The 17,819-nt window shown below is 46.0% G+C and overlaps 1 long non-coding RNA gene and 1 other non-coding gene across 2 annotated transcripts; one reads left to right on the forward strand and one right to left on the reverse strand.

Moving 5' to 3' along the window:
* Nucleotides 1–10,989: 10,989 nt before the first annotated feature.
* On the reverse strand, nucleotides 10,990–11,095 carry LOC111762026 (U6 spliceosomal RNA). Its single transcript, XR_002795249.1, has one exon. It is a non-coding gene; the product is annotated as a U6 spliceosomal RNA (small nuclear RNA).
* Nucleotides 11,096–14,437: 3,342 nt separating this feature from the next.
* On the forward strand, nucleotides 14,438–17,128 carry LOC139436315 (uncharacterized). The gene is made up of 2 exons (XR_011645575.1): nucleotides 14,438–14,943; nucleotides 16,998–17,128. It is a non-coding gene; the product is annotated as an uncharacterized lncRNA (long non-coding RNA).
* The last annotated feature ends 691 nt before the right edge of the window (nucleotides 17,129–17,819 follow it).

Genomic DNA, 17,819 nt, shown 5'->3' on the forward strand with positions numbered 1-17,819 from the left:
GGTGAAAGACTGAACAATTTCCCATTAAGATCAGAACAAGACAAGATGGCTACTGTGACCACTGTTATGCAATATTATACAATCAGTCTAGATAAAAAATAAAAGTCACCTAAGGGAAGCAGATTTGGCTCACCTGATAGAGCATCTGCCTACCACATGGGAGGTCCAGGGTTCAAACCCAGGGCCTCCTGACCTGTGTGGAACTGGCCCATGTGCAGGGCTGATGCGCACAAGGAGTGCCATGCCACGCAGGAGTGTCCCCATGTAGGGGAGCCCCACGCACAAGGAGGCCGCCCACACGAAAACTGTGCAGCCCGCCCAGGAGTGGCACCACACACGCACAGAGCTGACACAGCAAGATGACACAACAAAAGAGACACAATTTCCCAGTGTCACTGATAAAAATACAAGCAGACACAGAAGAACACACAGCAAATGGACACAGAGAGCAAACAACTGGTGGGGGTGGGGGACAGGTGAGAGAAATAAATAAATGTTTTTTTTTTAAAGTCACCCAAATAGGAAAGAAAGAAGTAAAACTTTCACTATTTGTTGATGATATGATCCTATATCCAGAAAATCCTAAAAAATCCACAGCAAAGCTACTAGAATAAATGAGCTTAGCAAAGTGATAGGATACAAGATTAATATGCAGAAATCAGTAGTGTTTCTATACACTACTGATGAGCAATTTGAGGGGGAAATCAGGGAAAAAATCCATTTATCATAGAGACTGAAAGAATCAAATATTTAGGAATAAACTTAACCAAGGACACAAAGGACCTGTATTCAGAAAACTATAAAACAATGCTAAAAGACACTGAACAAGACTTAAATAAATACAAGGACATTCCATGTTCATGGACTGGAAGACTAAATACTGTTAAGATGTCAATTCTACTCAAACTGATTTAGAGATTCAATGCAATCCCAATAAAAATTCTAACAGCCTTTCTTATAGAAATAGAAAAGCCAATTATCAAAGTTATTTGGAAAGGTAAAGGGCCCCAAATAGCCAAAAATGTCTTTTAAAAGAAGAATGAATTTGGAGGACTCCCACTTCCTGACTTTTAAGCGTATCACTTAGCTCAAGTGGTAAAAACAGCACAGTATTCGCATAAAGGCAGATTGACCAATGGAACTGAACTGAGAACTCAGAAACAGAGTACTTCAAGAAGCTGAACATAGAACTGCCATATGCTCCAGCAATCTCATTTCTAGGAATATATTCAGAAAACCTGAAAGCAAGGATGTGAACTGACCTTTGCACACCAATGTTCATAGCAGCATTATTCACAATTGCTAAAATATGGAACCAGCCTACATGTCCATCAACCCATGAGTGGATAAACAAATCTGGTGTATACATACAATGGAATACTATTCAGCTGTAAGAAGAAATGTAATGCATATGACAATGTGGATGAACTTAGAGGACATTATGTTGAGTGAAATCATCCAGACACAAAATGACAAATATTGTATGGTCTCACTAATATGAACTAAATACGATGAGTAAACTAAGGGAGGTAAACTCTACAGTATAGGTTACTAGGAAATAGAATGTCGGTTGAAAATGGGAGCTGACGCTTAATGTACACAGCATTACTAAGGTTAATTGTAGAGAAGCAGATGTGGCTCAAGCAATTGGACTCCCATCTACCACATAGGAGGTCCAGGGTTCTATACCCAGGGTTTCCTGGTGAAGGCAAGTTGGCCTCTGTGGCGAGCTGGCCCACAGAGTGCTGCCCTGCGCAGGAGTGCTGGCTCACACAGAGAGCTGGCACAGCAAGATGATGCAACAAAGAGACACAGAGGAGAGACAATAAGAGACACAGCAGACCAGGGAGCAGAGGTGGCACAGGAAAATGATCACCTCTCTCTCACTCCGGAAGGTCCCAGAGCTGCCTAATGAGAATACAAGCAGACACAGAAGAACACACAGTGAATGGACACAGAGAGCAGACAATGGAGGGAGGGGGAGAAATAAATAAATAGATAGATAAATAAATCTTTTTTTAAAAAGGTTAATTTTAAAAGTATGGAAATGAATAGAGTTGAGAGTAACATATTATAGTGAATAACTAGCACTGCTGATTTATAATGTGACAGTGACTGAAAGCGGTAGTCTGTGGATATAAATGTAAATTGAAAGGAAGCTACAGAATAATCTAGGGAATGTATAACAGCAATTTTGGTCGTGGATTAATATTGTGATTAACAGTATAAATATATAAGAATGCTCTTCTTTTACTAAGTGCTAAGAATACAGAGATACACAGGAAAATTACATTTAAGGTAACTTACAGATGATCGTTAACAGTAATATTGCAATATTTTGCCACAACGGCAAGGAGATATTATATAAATACTAAGGGAGAACAATAAGGGGGTATAAGAGGTTTAGGATATTTCCTTTTAGAGTAATGAAAATGTTCTGAAAATTGACTAAGATGATGACAGCACAACTCTGATGAAAATGAGAGCCACTGAGTGTACACTTTGAATAGACTGTACCAAACATGGGCTGTATAACACAGGGAAGCCAGTGGTGGAAGACGGACTGTAGTTAACAGGATAAATATGAGAATGTTTTCTCATGAACGATAACAAATATATACTACTAATAAAAAGTGTTCCTACTTGGGTGGGTTGAGGGAAAAATACACCAAATGTAAGATTTGGGCTATAATTAGTAGTAATATTTTGATGATGTTCTTTCATAGTTTGTAACAAGTATTTCAAAACAATGCAAGGTGGTGTGGTGGGGATATGTATGGGACCCTTGTATGATGATATGTACGTTTATTTTGTAAATTCACAAATTTTACCATACACTATTATTTATGTATATTCATGTATGAATGCTATACTTCAATAAAATTTTATTTAAAATAAAATCCAAAATCAAAATGATAAACTTCAAATATAAGGATATAAAAAGGTTAAAAGTAAACGAATAGAAAAATGCATATAAACATCAACCACAAGGAAGTTAGTATAGCTAAGCTAATATCACAAAAAGAACACTTTGGGAGCAGATGTGGCTCAAGCAGTTCAGTGCCTGCCTCCCAAATGGGAGGTCCTGAGTTTGGTTCTCTGTGCCTCCTAAAGAAAAACAGAAACAAGAACGGACAATGAGCAAAAACAACAAGCAGACAATGAGTGCAAACAACAAGCAAAAAACAATGAGCCAAAAACAATGAGCAAACAGACAAGAGAGCCATCTCGGGGAGTGGGGGGAAGAACATGTTGAGACAAAAAGCATTGCTAGAGGGGAAGCGGATATGGCTCAACGGATAGAGTGTCGCCTTCCACATGGGAGGTCCAGGGTTCAAACCCAGGGCCTCCTGACCCACGTGGTGGGCTGGTCCACACGCAGTGCTTGCTACACAGGGGTGTCCCCTATGTAGGGGAGCCCCACACGCAAGGAGTGTGCCCTGCATTGAGCCACCCCATATGAAAAAAAACACAGCCCGCCCAGGAGTGGCACCACACACCCAGAGAGCTGATGCAGCAAGATGATGTAGCAAAAAGAGACACAGATTCCCCATGCTGCCGAGAATGCAAGCGGACACAGAAGAACACACAGTGAATGGAAACAGAGAGCAGACAATGGTGGTGGTGGGGGGAATAAATGATGAAATAAATCTTTAAAAAAAAAAAAAGTATTGCCTGAGATACAGTTCAAAGTAATAAAAGATCAATTCAGGGAAACAGACTTGGCCCAGTGGTTAGGGCATCCGCCTACCACCTGGGAGGTCTGTGGTTCAAATCCCGGGCCTCCCTGACCCGTGTGCAGCTGGCCCATGTGCAGTGCTGATGCACGCAAGGAGTGCCCTGCCACACAGGGGTGTTCCCCGCTAGGGGAGCCCCACGTGCAAGGAGTGCGCCCCGTAAGGAGAGCCGTCCAGCGCGAAAGAAAGTACAGCCTGCCCAGGAATGGTGCCACACACACAGAGAGCTGACACAGCAAGATGACGCAACAAAAAGAAATACAGATTCCTGTGCCGCTGACAACAGAAGTGGACAGAGAAGAACACGCAGTGAATAGACACAGAGAACAGACAACTGGGGTGGGGAGGGGGGGAGAGGAAAGAAATAAATAAAAATAAATCTTTTAAAAAAAAAAAGATCAATTCATCCAGAATGTATAATAATTTTACATTTGTGTACTTATAATAATAGACTTAAAATACATAAAGTAAAAATCAGTGGTGCAGAAAGGGAAAATATGTGATCTTACTGTGAGATTTTCATACAAACCTTTCAGTAATTGATAGAACAAGCAAATGAAAATAACAATAGGGATACAAAAGATTTGACCAACACAATCGATGAGCTTGACTTTACTGGTGTTTATAGAACAGAGCACCTGCCGACGGCAGAGTTCCTATTCAAGTGCACATGGGCCATTTACTACAATTGATGTCACATGTCCCATAGCCCTGGTGCCGTGGGCACCTTTTTGACTGTAATTGGTTCATTCAGGGGCAGACTCCTGATTCAAGATGTACCAATGAGTACCTTCCTTAGACACCTTGGATTTGGATCTGATGGTGAAGCTGTGAGAGGTAAAGCTTGGGTACTTTTCCTCCCGCATTTCCTGCCACAAGGCAAAAGAAGCAAGCATTCAGTAGAAAACAAGGTTGGGAGAGCGAATCCTAATGCAATTTGAGTCCCTGTTTCAATTGTTTCTGAGGCACAACTGTATCCTTTTTATCTTTTCAGGAGGTAGCAGGGATTGAACCTGGAACCTTATACATGGGAAGCAGGTACTCAACTACGGAGCTACACTGGTTCCCCTACAACCATATTCTTTTTTTTTCTCCCCCTCCCACCTACACACGCACCCACCTGGCTGTTTTTGCTGTCTGTGTCCATTCTCTGTGTGATCTTCTGTATCTCTTTCTCCTTTTGTCTTGTCTTCTCTTTCTCCTCTAGGATTCACCGGGATTTGATCCTGGGGGCCTCTGATATGAAGAGAGGTGCCCTGTCGCTTGCGCCACCTCAGTTAGCAGTTTCTGCCGTGTCTCACCTTGACTCTCCCCTTCGCCTCTCTTTTATTGCCCATCGTCTTGCTGCATCGCTCACCGCATGGGCACACCTTCACCAGGAGGCCCCAGGGATCAACACGGGGCCCTCCCAATGGCAGACGGATGCCCAGTCACTTGAGCCACATCCACGGAAGCCACATCCACTTCCCCACAACTACACTCTTACCCTTGGTTTTCTCATGACATTCCAGGATCTTTTCAAGTGTTTACTTTTGTTTTGTGCTTAGTTTAAGTTGTGTTTCTAGTCCTTACAACAAAGGAATCTCTGCACACAGCCTCCTAGATCATTTTATTTTAACCATACAATAAAGCTCTTACCTAAAGAAATTAAACATATGAAATGTTTTTCTTCTGCTTTCTGACAGGAAAGGTCTGAAGAGGCTTATTTTTTTTAAGGTTTTATTTAATTATTTTATTCCCTACCCCTGCCCACCCCCTTCCCCACCTGCTCTCCTGCCCTGCTGTTTTTGCTGTCTGTATCCATTTGCTGTGTGATCTTCTGCATATACTCCTCTTTTTTTTTTTTTTCTGGTCTTCTCCTCTAGGATCCACAGGGATTCGATCCTGGGACCTCTGATGTGGAGAGAGGGTCCCTGTTAGCTGCGCCACCTTGGTTCCTGGCTTCTGCTGCACTTCATCTCGACTCTTCCCTTCGTGTCTCTTTTGTTGTGTCATCATCTTGATCATCTTGCTGCATGACTCACTTGCTCACCATGCAGGCACTCTCGATGCGTGGGCACTGGCTCACCACACGGGCACGCTTTCTTTTCTTTTTCACTGGGAGGCCCCAGGGATCGAGCCCAGGTCCTCCCACATGGTAGGCGGAAGCCTTATCCCTTGAGCCACATCTGTTTCTGGGAGAGGCTTTGAGCCTCCTGGAGTATACTGCTGCTCCCCTTCCTTAAGGTCATCCATCTTCCCACCTTTCAATGTTCCTCATGATGGGAGCCTTTTCATCTCAAAACCACCCCCTTTTCTCTCTAATGATGCTTTTTGCCTTCCCGTTTATTTCATCTAGTGTTAACATAGCTACACCAGCTCCCTTCTGGTAATGTTTATTTTGGTATGTCTTTCCCATCATTTTATTTTCCAACTTTCTATATCTGTATCCTTACATATTTTTCTGTTAATGTAATAAATTACAATGATTGATTCTCTGATTCCCTAATGTTAAACCAACACTTTATTCTTGGAACAGACCCAAGTTGCTAGTTGTAATGTATTATCTATCCTAAACATACACACACACATACACATAATCATGTTCTACATAGTTGCAGAAAACACTGAAAAGTGCATGCTGAGCCGCTGTCCCTAGGCCAAATAAAGAGTTAGGTTCCTGACATTTCCTTTTTTTTTTTTTTAAGGCGGCATCATGGATTGAACCCAGTCCACATACATGAGAAGCAGGTGCTCACCACTGAGCTACATCTGTTCCCCTCTGCTCACAACATGTTGTTAAACAACCAATCATAACTTTGTTTTATGTGTGTTTCTGTTAAAAGACACTTTATATCTTTCGTTGCTGCCTTAAATTTGTATAAGGTTCTCTGGGAAGTTTTTTGTTTCATCAGCCTTTTAGAAATTGTCCCCATTTAACTCCATCTAGAAACAGTATCATTGCCTTCAGAACATTTTAAAGCAACATTTAAATAAAGGCTCTGAACATAAATCTGAGCAAGTTAATTAGAAATTGCATTGGGGGCCAGGTAAATTGGAGCTCATTAAATAAGGTGTTGATTCAGTAACACTGAACTCACAGCCAATAGCACTATTACTCATGCCTGAGCAAAGCTTATCCAACACACAGATTTTCTCCATTAGGCACATCACAGCCTTCCTGTGCTTAGAACAACAGACAGCACCTCAGCACTACACCAGGGGACCATTTTAAACAGTGAACTCGCCAATTAAAGAACACAAAAATGCAACAGAAGTGTCACTAAATGTACTGCAAAAAGGCACCTGTTTTCAGTATGAGAGCTGAAAAAGATGAGTATCACTTTGTTCAATCTCAGTTGGGAACATGCGCATCAGGCAACTCAAATTTCTTGCTGCTCTGTGCATGTCCACGAATGATCACGAAAGTTCTGTGAATACTGTTTTGTGGTTACAAGAAAATTTTAGTCAATAGACAAATGTGCAAATACAGAATTCACAAATAATAAGGATCTACCATATATATATAGATAGATAGATGCATATATATAGCTGGATTTGGTTGATTAATATGTTGTTCAGGAGACAAAGCAAGATGGACGTGACCCTGGGAAGGCTGTGCCTTTGAGTGAGGTGGTACGCAGCTGAGACAAACCTGAAAGGAGCTAAGAGCTGGAAACTGCTAGTTACTTTTTCTGCCATTGGGGCAGCCCATATCCAATGACTGACAGAGGCAGGAGTAGAAGGACCCAGACATTTGTGCTCAAAATAGCAGCCGTGATGAGCCATATATGTTCTAGAGCATCCCATGGATTGGCCAAATCTTTATCGGGACAGCATCACTCTCAGAAGAGCCTGTGCTTGAATTCTACTCTGCTGTCACCATCCTGAAAATCTAAATTTTGATGACCAAATAAATGAATTGCAGAAGCCAGAAAAAAAACAAGGAACAGTCAAGATGTCATATTAGCAAAGTACTAATATTTATCATACTTATGATACCAATAATTGCTCCACTAACTTGGATGTCCCCACAGGCATCTAGAAGAGAGGAGCAACACATTAACCTATTCTCTGTTGTTCATACCTTAATATGGATGGACCTCAGATCCCTTTCTAAGAGATTTTAAATGTGTGAGAAGAGGTCCTTGGTGTACTATATGGCATGGAAATCAGAGAGAATACCATTACCGTGGGGAAGAATGATGAAATGGGGACCAAGGCCTGAAGACAAATTCCAAATTTTGCCCAGTGTCAGGCTCTATTAGAATCCTATTCCTGACACTCATGAACAAAGCACACAGCCCAGCTATTAAAACTGAAAAAAAATTAAGATGTCCTTTATACGAGTCATAAACAATTCCCTTATCACCAGAAGTACTCTCAACACAATACATAAAACTAAACAGGCATGGCATTCAACCTCTTGTTTAAAACTGGATGGGAGAGGCCCAACTCCAGAGAACTGGCATTCCTTTTTATCATCTGAGACCCTCTAGTGGGATATCAATTTCTCAGAGTTCTAAATAGAGGAAAAATTTGGAGTTAATTAAAATGTGCCAATACTGTCATTTTCCATGTGGGGTGGAAAGAACTAATGTGTAGTTAGGATATTATCAAAAGGGTAGTAAAAATGTAAGTAATTGGTTAATTGAAAGGCACAATGCCTGGGAGGTGATGAAACACATTTTTTAACATTCTGTTACCTGTACACTTGGTATGTCTATTTACACAGTCACTGACCAATTGGCTCTAATGTTCCCCCAGCTTGACTAACTTTAAACAAATTCTTCCTACCTTATCTCCCTGACCACCCTTTCTCTCCAAACCCTTACAATTATTCAGACTCCTACTCAAGGCAATCCTTATCTCCCTCTCCCTTTCTCCCAGCCCTTTTGTGACCCAAGCAGCCTAATTACGGAAAAAGGCAAAATGGAAAAAGAAGCTTTTAAAGCCAAATGGCCCTAAATTGCAAGCTCAACAAATCCCATTGACCTTGCCTTCTAACATCCTCCAGTACTTTTCCACTAGCACACCTGTTTTAGCCTACTTTGCCCCTGAAAGCAGACACCATAAAATGGGTTGGCTTTTAGCAGTGGGAATTTTCTAGTTTACAAAGTTACCGTTTTTGAGGCTGAGAAAAATGTCCAATTCAAGGCATCCTCAGGCAATGCTTTTTCCCCAAAGACGGGCTGCTGGGGATCCTGGAGTCTGTCACATGACAAGGCACACGGCAGCGACTGCGGGGTGGGGGGGGGGGGCCCCTTCTCCTCTGGGTTTCATTGCTTTCAGCTTCATGCTTCCACAGCTTTCTCTTCTTTTGTTTGAATTTCACTCTCTCATAAAAGACTCCAGTAAGAGGATTAAGACCTACCCTGAATGAGGGCCACATCTTAAGTTAAGAGCCTACCCACCAAAATATCCTGCTTACAATGAGGCCACACCCACAAGAATGGATTAACTCGAAGAACATATTTTTCTGGAGTACATGCAGCTTCCAACAACCACACTGCCCTTGCCCTTAAAAACCCTGCTGCTCTTTTGTTTCAACAGAGGTGAGTTCAGACATGGTTCTTGTCTCACTCCCCTATTGCAATAGCTCTTAAGTCATCATTGCCTGCTTAACATTGTCTGGTGCAATTTTCTTTGACACCACTTTGTGCATAAATTAGAACCTATTTGATATGAAAGGAACTTCACAGTTAGCAAAACTCTAGGCGAGGGGTGTAGAATAAACAGAACCACTCCTGTTCCAAACAGAATTCAGGCTCAGAAAGAATCTACTGGGCAGGATAAAAAAGAACTTGTCCCAGAGAAAGTGCCCATAGCATTTTGACTACATACCCTCAGTAAAGACAAAAAGATGTGTGTAAACACACATCGAATACGATTACTACATTTAATTTTCTCAGGAGTATGGGAGGGCAATTCTGAAACCACTTTCTGTGTATTTCAGGATTAAGTAAATGAGTGAGAATGATGGACACCAATTTTCTTTTTGTTGGAGAAGGGAATTACAAACATGGAAAGGGGGAAGGCTAAAAGAACCATGTGGTGTTGATTTGGAATTAAGAGTATCAATATGAACTCATGTCAAAGAGTAATTTTTTATAAATTAAAATTTTGACTTTCAGAAATATAAAGTGAGCATGGGTCAAAGATTTATTTGCCTAATTAAAGAGAGAACCAACAGGATAGTAACACTGGCTCGAAGAGAATTTAGGAGATTTTTATAGGCACTGATTAAAGGTTGTTAAAATAAGAGCAGTGGGTTATGAACAAAACTAGTTAATATCATACAGGGAGAGAAAACTCTAACCTTTGGGTTTGAGGGGTTTGTGGTTTTGTTCTTATGTTTTTATTTTGTTTTTATTTGACAGAAATTATTTGCATCTCTACTCCACAATCTGCAAGTTAACATGTAGCTTTGTTTTTTTTCTGCATATTAGCAACTTATTTATTTTTGATTATCACAAACTTCAGTCGACATACTTTTAAAAATATTATTCTGCATGCATTTACAAATCTGATGAAAGGACAAATATCCAGTTTACTTGCACTATGACTATGAAGTTTTAATTGAACAGCAGTTAACAGATGTTTAAAATCACTAAGTACAGGTAACATCAATGCATTCATCTGAGGGTCTCCCTCCACTATGCACATGTTCATGGTACACTCCTGGCAATTATCCTAGAGCAGAGGCAAGTACAGGTTGAGGAAGAGGAATCTCCTTAAAGAGCAAGTTTAGGGGAAGCAGATGTGGCTCAAGCAATTGGGCTCCTGTCTACCACATAGAAGGTCCAGGGTTCAATTTCTGGGGCCTCCTGGTAAAGGTAAGCTGGCCCAAGCAGAGAGCTGGCCCAAGTGGAGAGCTGACCCACAGAGTGCTGACCCATGCAGGAGAATTGGCCCACACAGAGAGCTGGCCCACACGGAGAGCTGGCACAGCAAGACGACGCAACAAAAAGACACAGGAGAGACAAGAGACACAGCAGACCAGGGAGCTGAGGTGGCACAAGAGATTGAGCGCCTCTCACCCACTCCCCAAGGTCCCAGGATTGGTTCCTGGTTCTGCCTAAAGAGACAACAAGCAGACACAAAGAACATACAGCGAATGGACACAGAAAGCAGACCGGGGTGGGTGGGAAGCAGGGGGGATAAATAAATCTAAAGCAAGTTTAAGGAATGGTATTAAATATAACCATCATCACCATCACTACTGAGGACAAAGCAGCTGCCTGTGGACAGGGGTCCTTCTTGGTCAACATGTAAAAATACGGGACGCTTCACTTCTGTGCGTGCACCCTAGTGCAGGGGCCGTGCTAATCTTTTCTGATTCAGTCCAATTTTAGTACCTGTGCTGCCGAAACCAACACTACATATATCTTTATGTATCTGGTCCTATTCAATAGTGAATAACAAATCAAACCAGTGTTCAGTATGTGTTTACAGTTCTCTTCCAAAGAGTAAGAACAGCCTTGGTGGGCCTGCCAGCCAGAAAGAGAACAGAGCTCTGCCTGCCACAAGCACCTAGAAGCACTGCCACTTCAGGAGCAATGAGCACCAATCCCGGCTTTTAAATACCATTTTCCACTAAAAGGAACCAAGGTTCCACGAAGACATGGTTCAATGCAAGATGATGAGATGTGCAAATTGCTGCTCAAGACACGAGGCCCTGGGGTTTGCAGAGACAGCAGGAAGGACCTGCGCAGGCTGTCCTCCAAGTCCACCACGGCCCCGAGGCCGCAGTGACCCAGCAGCACGGCTCCCAGTGCTCAGCTTGCTGGACCTCAGCTGCTGTGCACTTTCTCCTTGAAAATGTCTCCTTCCGCAAGGTCCACGGACAGCGTTCTTTCCTGGGGTTCCTTCTGCGCTGTTGGTCATTCACTCATAACTCTTTTTACCAGCTCCTCTCTCTCTCTCTGCCTATTCCTTCAGCATAGGAAATGTTCAACGTTTCGGTCTTTTAACCCTCGTACCCCTGCAGCAAGTTCAGCCAGCCTCGTGGCTTCCTTTACCACTTCATGTAATCCCAAATCCTTACTTCCTGTCTGGTCTGTCTTCTGACCCCCTTGGACACAATTCCAAGTGCCCACTGGATACCTGCACCAGGATACCCAGAGGCATCTCAAAGACGACAAGCCCCAAACCGAATTCACCGCCTCCCGCTGCTTCCCTCCCCCATGCTCCTGTCTCTGAATGACCTGGTTCTCAGGACAAAAGCATCAGCTTCTTTCTTTTCTGGCTCAGGTCTGCCCATTTCTACCGGCCGCCACCCCCACCCCCACCCCCGCCAGCCCGTCCATCCACACCTCTCCTGGGATCACGGCCACGGCCCCCTCTGGCCTCCTTCCCCCCAGCCCGCCCGCCGCACTGAGGCCTGAGCCCTGATGAAGTCCTCTTGGGGCCAGTCCACATTCTGGCTCCTGGGCCCCCTCTGGCCTCGTCTCCCACTGCCTGTCCTGCCCGGGACTATACACACCAGCCATTCTTCACCTCTTCCCGTCCCTCCAGCTCAACCTTCCTCTCTCCAGTCCATATCCATCTGCTTGGAACCCTTTTCCCCTTCTATCCTCTCTCAATCCACCTGCCTCCCAGCCACTCACCCACCCTCACATGAACTGAACTTAGCTCTCAGGTCTCCGCTTGGTTACGATTTCCTCAGTCAACCCTTCTCGTGCTCCCTGAGTCTGAGTGAGCATCCCCCAGGCTGCCTGATTCCCACCACGGCATGTAGCAGAGTGACCCGTAGCGGCCTGTTCGCTTGTCTGTAGCCCCTGGGAGGGCAGCACCACGGCATGCGCCCGGCTGAAGCTCAGTGCCCAGGCACATGCCTTGGCATGCTATACCTGGCACATGCCTGGTCACAGGTAAAAGAGACAGATCGATGATAGATAAACAATAGAGGTAGATAAACAATGGAGTTCGATAAACGATAGAGAGACAGAGACATAGAGTACATGACAGATGGATAGACAGATGCATGATGATAGAGGTGATAGATAAATGAAGGACTCTATATCAAATTCCACAAGGTTCTAGAATCTGAAGTCGTGACTGCCTAAGGTTCACAGCAACACACTTGGTCCATTTTAATTGTTTATACTGAAAAGTATCAAAGGCCTTTTGAGGTAGAGATTTTCCTTTCCACAGTGAAGACAAACTGGGGCTTTTCGTGCTTTAAAAGAACAATACTGTTTTTTGTCACTTGGTGGAGCCAATGCAACACCAAATAGGCTTTCAGAGGCACCATTTCACCCTCATCCTCTGCGAGGGCATGACAGCACACACTGTTCACAAAGGAGAGCGTAATTTCTGCTTACTTACTACACTTACTACAAGGCTTACATTTATTTTTTCAGGAAAATCTTGGGATCTCCAAGACACAAAAGACTTGAGAGGCTTCTCTTCCTTCCTGTGACAGCCTGACCGCCACCGAATGAGACAAGTGAGCTTGCTATTTCACCGTGAGTGGGAGGAAAACTGGGAGAAGCCACGGAAATTATTGCTTTCTGAAAAAGCCAAGCCGGCAGCGGATGTGGCTCAAGCGGTTGAGTGCCCGCCTCCTACATGGGAGGTCCCAGGTTAGGTTCCAGTGCCTCCAGAAAAAACAAAAAAACAAACAAAAACATCCCGGCAAATTGATGCCCAAGTCTATTGAAAAAGCCAGGTCCTTTTCCTTCAGCACCTGCCTGAGGGGCCAGCAGAATGGGGCTATATAGGACGCTGGCCGGAGGTGAGCTCTGATTGGCTGCCGGAGCCTCCTGTACCCCGGGCATACTTGGAATGGGGCTCAGGGGTGCTCTAAGCAGGCCTGCCGAGGCCGCGGCCCTGAGCCAGCCTTAGCCTTCTGGCTCTTACAGGGCCCTGCAGGCGCCGGCCCTCCTCATCCCTCCCACCCGCACCCCCCAGGCTCAGGGTCAAGGGAGTTCCCAGGGCTTCCGCTGCCTCCAGCACTTTCATCATTGGCCCCCAAATGCCCCCGGGGGCAGGAGCGGGGTGGAGAGGACAGCTGAGTGTGGACAGCCCGTGTAGCCGGCTGCCCCGACCCCCACCCAGCACCCACGCAGAGGGGCCCACAGTGAGCGCAGGAGTGGAGGGTGGGGAAGGGCCCACAGCTGGGCCTTTCTCCCAGAGGAGAGCACAGGGCCCACCCCAAGGGGGAGGGCTTGGGAAGACTCTAAACAGACATCTGAACAGCCCTGGGGGAGCTGAACCTGGGCTCCCCAAAACTTTCTGTTCAGCGGCGCCTTCACCAGGCCTCCACGAGCCGCGTGCCCTGAGCTCCTTCACACCCTTCCCTAAGGTCCCCAGGTGCGGGGCATCACCAGGCTCAAGGAGAGACGTGGCTCCACTCCAGGAGGCCACGGGCTCGTGGGGACCGCGGTACACCGTGGGGAGCCCCGCTGACGAGGGCGGGGAAAGAAGGGCTAGGGGGCCTCGGGCGACGGCCCTCATTATCCACTTGTGCTTTTCAGCTTCTCTACACGCCCGTGTCACAGAATACACTTCAGAGGGCACTTGTGGACGGCTGGGTGGAAAGAAGCTCCTGCCCATGCGCCTTCCGGGTGTGTGACACTCAGGAGCCCCGCCCAGCCCGCCCTGGGGAGGCCAAGGGACTGGTTGGGGGCACTGCCGGCCCCCAGCGGAGTGATGGAGCGGGGGTCATTGTGGGCCCCCAGCAGAGAGACAGGGCAGGGACACTGCCAGCCCCCCAGCGGAGTGACCAGGCAGGGGCACTGCTGGCCTCCCACAGTCGCCCAGGCCCGCTCAGAGAAGGGAGGCAGGCCGGGCAGGCAGGGCGTGACCCAGCCTCAGGCGTCCCAGCCTGCTCAGCGGGGCCTCCGGCAGTCCCCGCCCTTCCCAGGGCCCGCTGGCCTGGCTCTTCCCTCTGGGCCCTCGATGCTCCCCACTCCTCCCGCTACGAGCGAGCGCAGCTCTCCCGGCTCTGAGTCAGACGCGTGGGGCCACATCGCTGGAACCTGACTCAGCGGGACCTGCTGGGGCCTCTCCGTACCGCTCCCTTATTTGGCGCCGCGGGCTCTGGAGCTCCCTCTGGGGAGCGGCTGGGCCGAGCCTCACCCGGGAGGAGCCGGCTGACGTTCTTCCTGGTGACAGCCTGGGGCTGGCTCCCGAGCTGACCCGCCAGCCTAGGGAGGCACTGACGCCAAGGAGTGTTTCTCCAGGACTTTAAACAATGTGGAGAACAGTCGGGAAGTACAAGGTAATGCTCTCAACAGTAAAATGCCCTGGAATGCCTGTTCATTGCTGGTGGGAATGCAAAATGGAGCGGCCACTCTGGAGACAGTCGGGCACTTTCTTACAATGCTAAACATAGGTTTACCTAATGACCCAGCTACTGTGCCCCTAGGTATTCACCCAAAGGAACGCAAAACTTATGCCCACGCGAAAGCCTGCACATAAATGTTTATAGCAGCTTTATTCATCATCACCAGAATGTGGAAGTAATTTTTCCATAACTGAATGGATAAGTAAGCTGTGGCACATCCATACCACGGAATATTATTCAACAATAAAAAGAAATAAGCGAAAGGGTTGCAGATGTGGCTCCCACCTCCCAACATGGGCACCCACCTCCCAACATGGGAGGTTCTGGGTTTGGTTCCCCGTGCCTCCTGAAAACAAAAACAAACAATAAGCAAACAAATGGGAAAAACAACTCAGGGGAGCCCATGTGGCTCAGTGGTTGAGCGCCAGGTTCCCACATACAAGGTCCCGGGTTCAATCCCCAGCCCCCAGTACCTCAAAAATAAATAAATAAATAAATAAAAAGAAATGACTTATCAAGATACAAAAAACATGGTGGAACCTTAAATGTGTATTGCTAAGTGAATGAAGCCAGTCTGAAAAGGTTACATACTGTATGATTCTAGAAAAGGCAAACTATAGAGACAGTAAAAAGGTCACTGGTTACCAGAGGTGAGCGGTCGAGTGGGGTAAGAGATGAAGAGGTGGGCACAGGGTATTTTTAGGACAGTGCATGAGACTGTAATGGTGGACACAAGACATCACCAATTTGTCTAAACCTAAAGAACCAAATACACAGAGAGTATTGGCTCATCAGTTGTAACAAATGGACCACACTTATATAACCTTTTAACAGGGGAAACTACATGCATGGGGTATATGGGAGCTCTCTGTACTCCCTGTGCAATTTTTCTGAAAAGCCAAAACAGTTCTAAAGTTTATTATAAAAAATACATTTTAAAAATATAAATAAATGAAATATCCCTAAGTCCATAAAAATGCCCTATGTATGTATAAACCCTCCTCCCACCGAAGGAAGACGCCTCGGCAGGGGACGCATCTTTTTATTCTACCCCCCGTCTTGGCTGCATCCATGTGTCCCTGTGATCCGGAGGTAGAAACACAAGAGATGATGAACCAGGCAGGGCTTAAGGCAGAAAAAGCCCAGTAACCACCACAAAGGAACAGGCGGAGAAAGAGGAGCTGGAGGAGGCTGAGAAAGCAGCTGGAGAGGCGGAGAGAAGTCAGGAGAGGGAAGCAGACAGAGGGGTTACAAGGAGAGAGAGGCCAGCAGTGGCCGAGGCAATGCGAGGAGCAACAGGTGAGAGCTGGGAAGCCTCGCTGGAGCTAGGATCGGGGAACGCAGGGGCTCTGGTCAGAGAGGCTGCAGTGAGCTAACGAGTAAGGCTCAGAATGCCCCTTCTCTCCCAGGCTCTGCAAAGCACACTGCCCTGTGGCTAGGCCAGAGTTCCCAAAGGCAGCCTTGCGTTTAAATTCTGACTCCACAACTCATGGGTTGGAGGGCCCCGGGCAAGGCGTGAACAAACTCTTTGGTGCCCCAGTTTGCTCATCTGTAAAAATGGAACTAATGGCGTGACCTAGCTCGCAGGGTTATGGTGAGGATTAAATGAATAAATATAGGTAAAGCATTCAGCTGCTCCAGCCGGGGACAGCACAGCTGGGAATCTCAGCTGCCCATCGGCCATGGGGGTGGCTCCAACAGGCAGGCTTTGCTCTGAGGCTCCCCACTGGGCTGGCCACGATTTTCTCAGAGCTGCCCTGCCTTTCCTTCTCTCTTTTTTCACTTGTGTCAGGTCTGCATTGCGGTCTGAAGGCTTTCCCTGCCTCCTCCTGCTCCCTTTCCCCTTTATCTCCTTTTTTTTTTTTTAGGATGTACCAGGAATTGAACCCAGGACCTTGTACATGAGAAGCAGTTGCTCAACCACTGAGCTACATCCGCTCCCCAAAGACAGTTGTTTTTTTTCATTTGTGTGTGTGTTTTGTTTTTAGGAGGTACCAAGGATCGAACCCAGAACCTCATATGTGGGAAGGAGGTGCTCAGCCTCTTGAGTTACATCTGCTCCCCACTCTGCCCTTTGTCTTTCACAAGAATTATCCCCAATAAATCTCTTGCACTCTAATTTTGTCTTGGCATCTGCTTCCTGGAGCTGACACACTAGGTTAAACAGAATTCTTTGCTACAGGACTTGTCAGATCTTTAATACAATATACACTACAATTCATCAAGAAGGGAATGTACTGTGAAGTACTTTGCAAATTTATTTTGATCACTGAAAACTAACACCCACTCCCACACTCACACCCAATACAGAACATCCATCAACATCTTCTTGCACTTACGTACTGCTGATAAAGTTAGGTAAACACTGAACTGGAAGACCTCTAAAATTCCATCCACGGGGAATCAGAGTGGCTCAAGCTACTGGGCTCCCATCTACCATATGGGAGGTCCAGGGTTCGAGTCCCAGGGCCTCCTAGTGAAGGCAAGCTGGCCCGAACAGAGAGCTGGCCCATGTAGAGTGCTGGCCCACACAGCAAGCTGGCCCTAGAGGAGAGCTAGTGCAGTAAGATGACTCAACAAAAAGAGACACAGAGGAGAGACAATAAGAGACACAGCAGACCAGGGAGCTGAGGTAGCACAAGAGAATGAGGACCTCTCTCCCACTCCAGAATGTCCCAGGATCGGTTCCCTGTGCCACCTAATGAGAATACAAGCAGACACAGAAGAACACACGGCAAATGGACACAGAAAGCAGACAATGAGGGGGGTTGGGGGAGGGATAAAGTAAATAAAGTTCCATCCAACCCTGG

This window comes from Dasypus novemcinctus, chromosome 13, assembly GCF_030445035.2.
Source record: "Dasypus novemcinctus isolate mDasNov1 chromosome 13, mDasNov1.1.hap2, whole genome shotgun sequence".
Classification (NCBI taxonomy): Eukaryota; Metazoa; Chordata; class Mammalia; order Cingulata; family Dasypodidae; genus Dasypus; species Dasypus novemcinctus.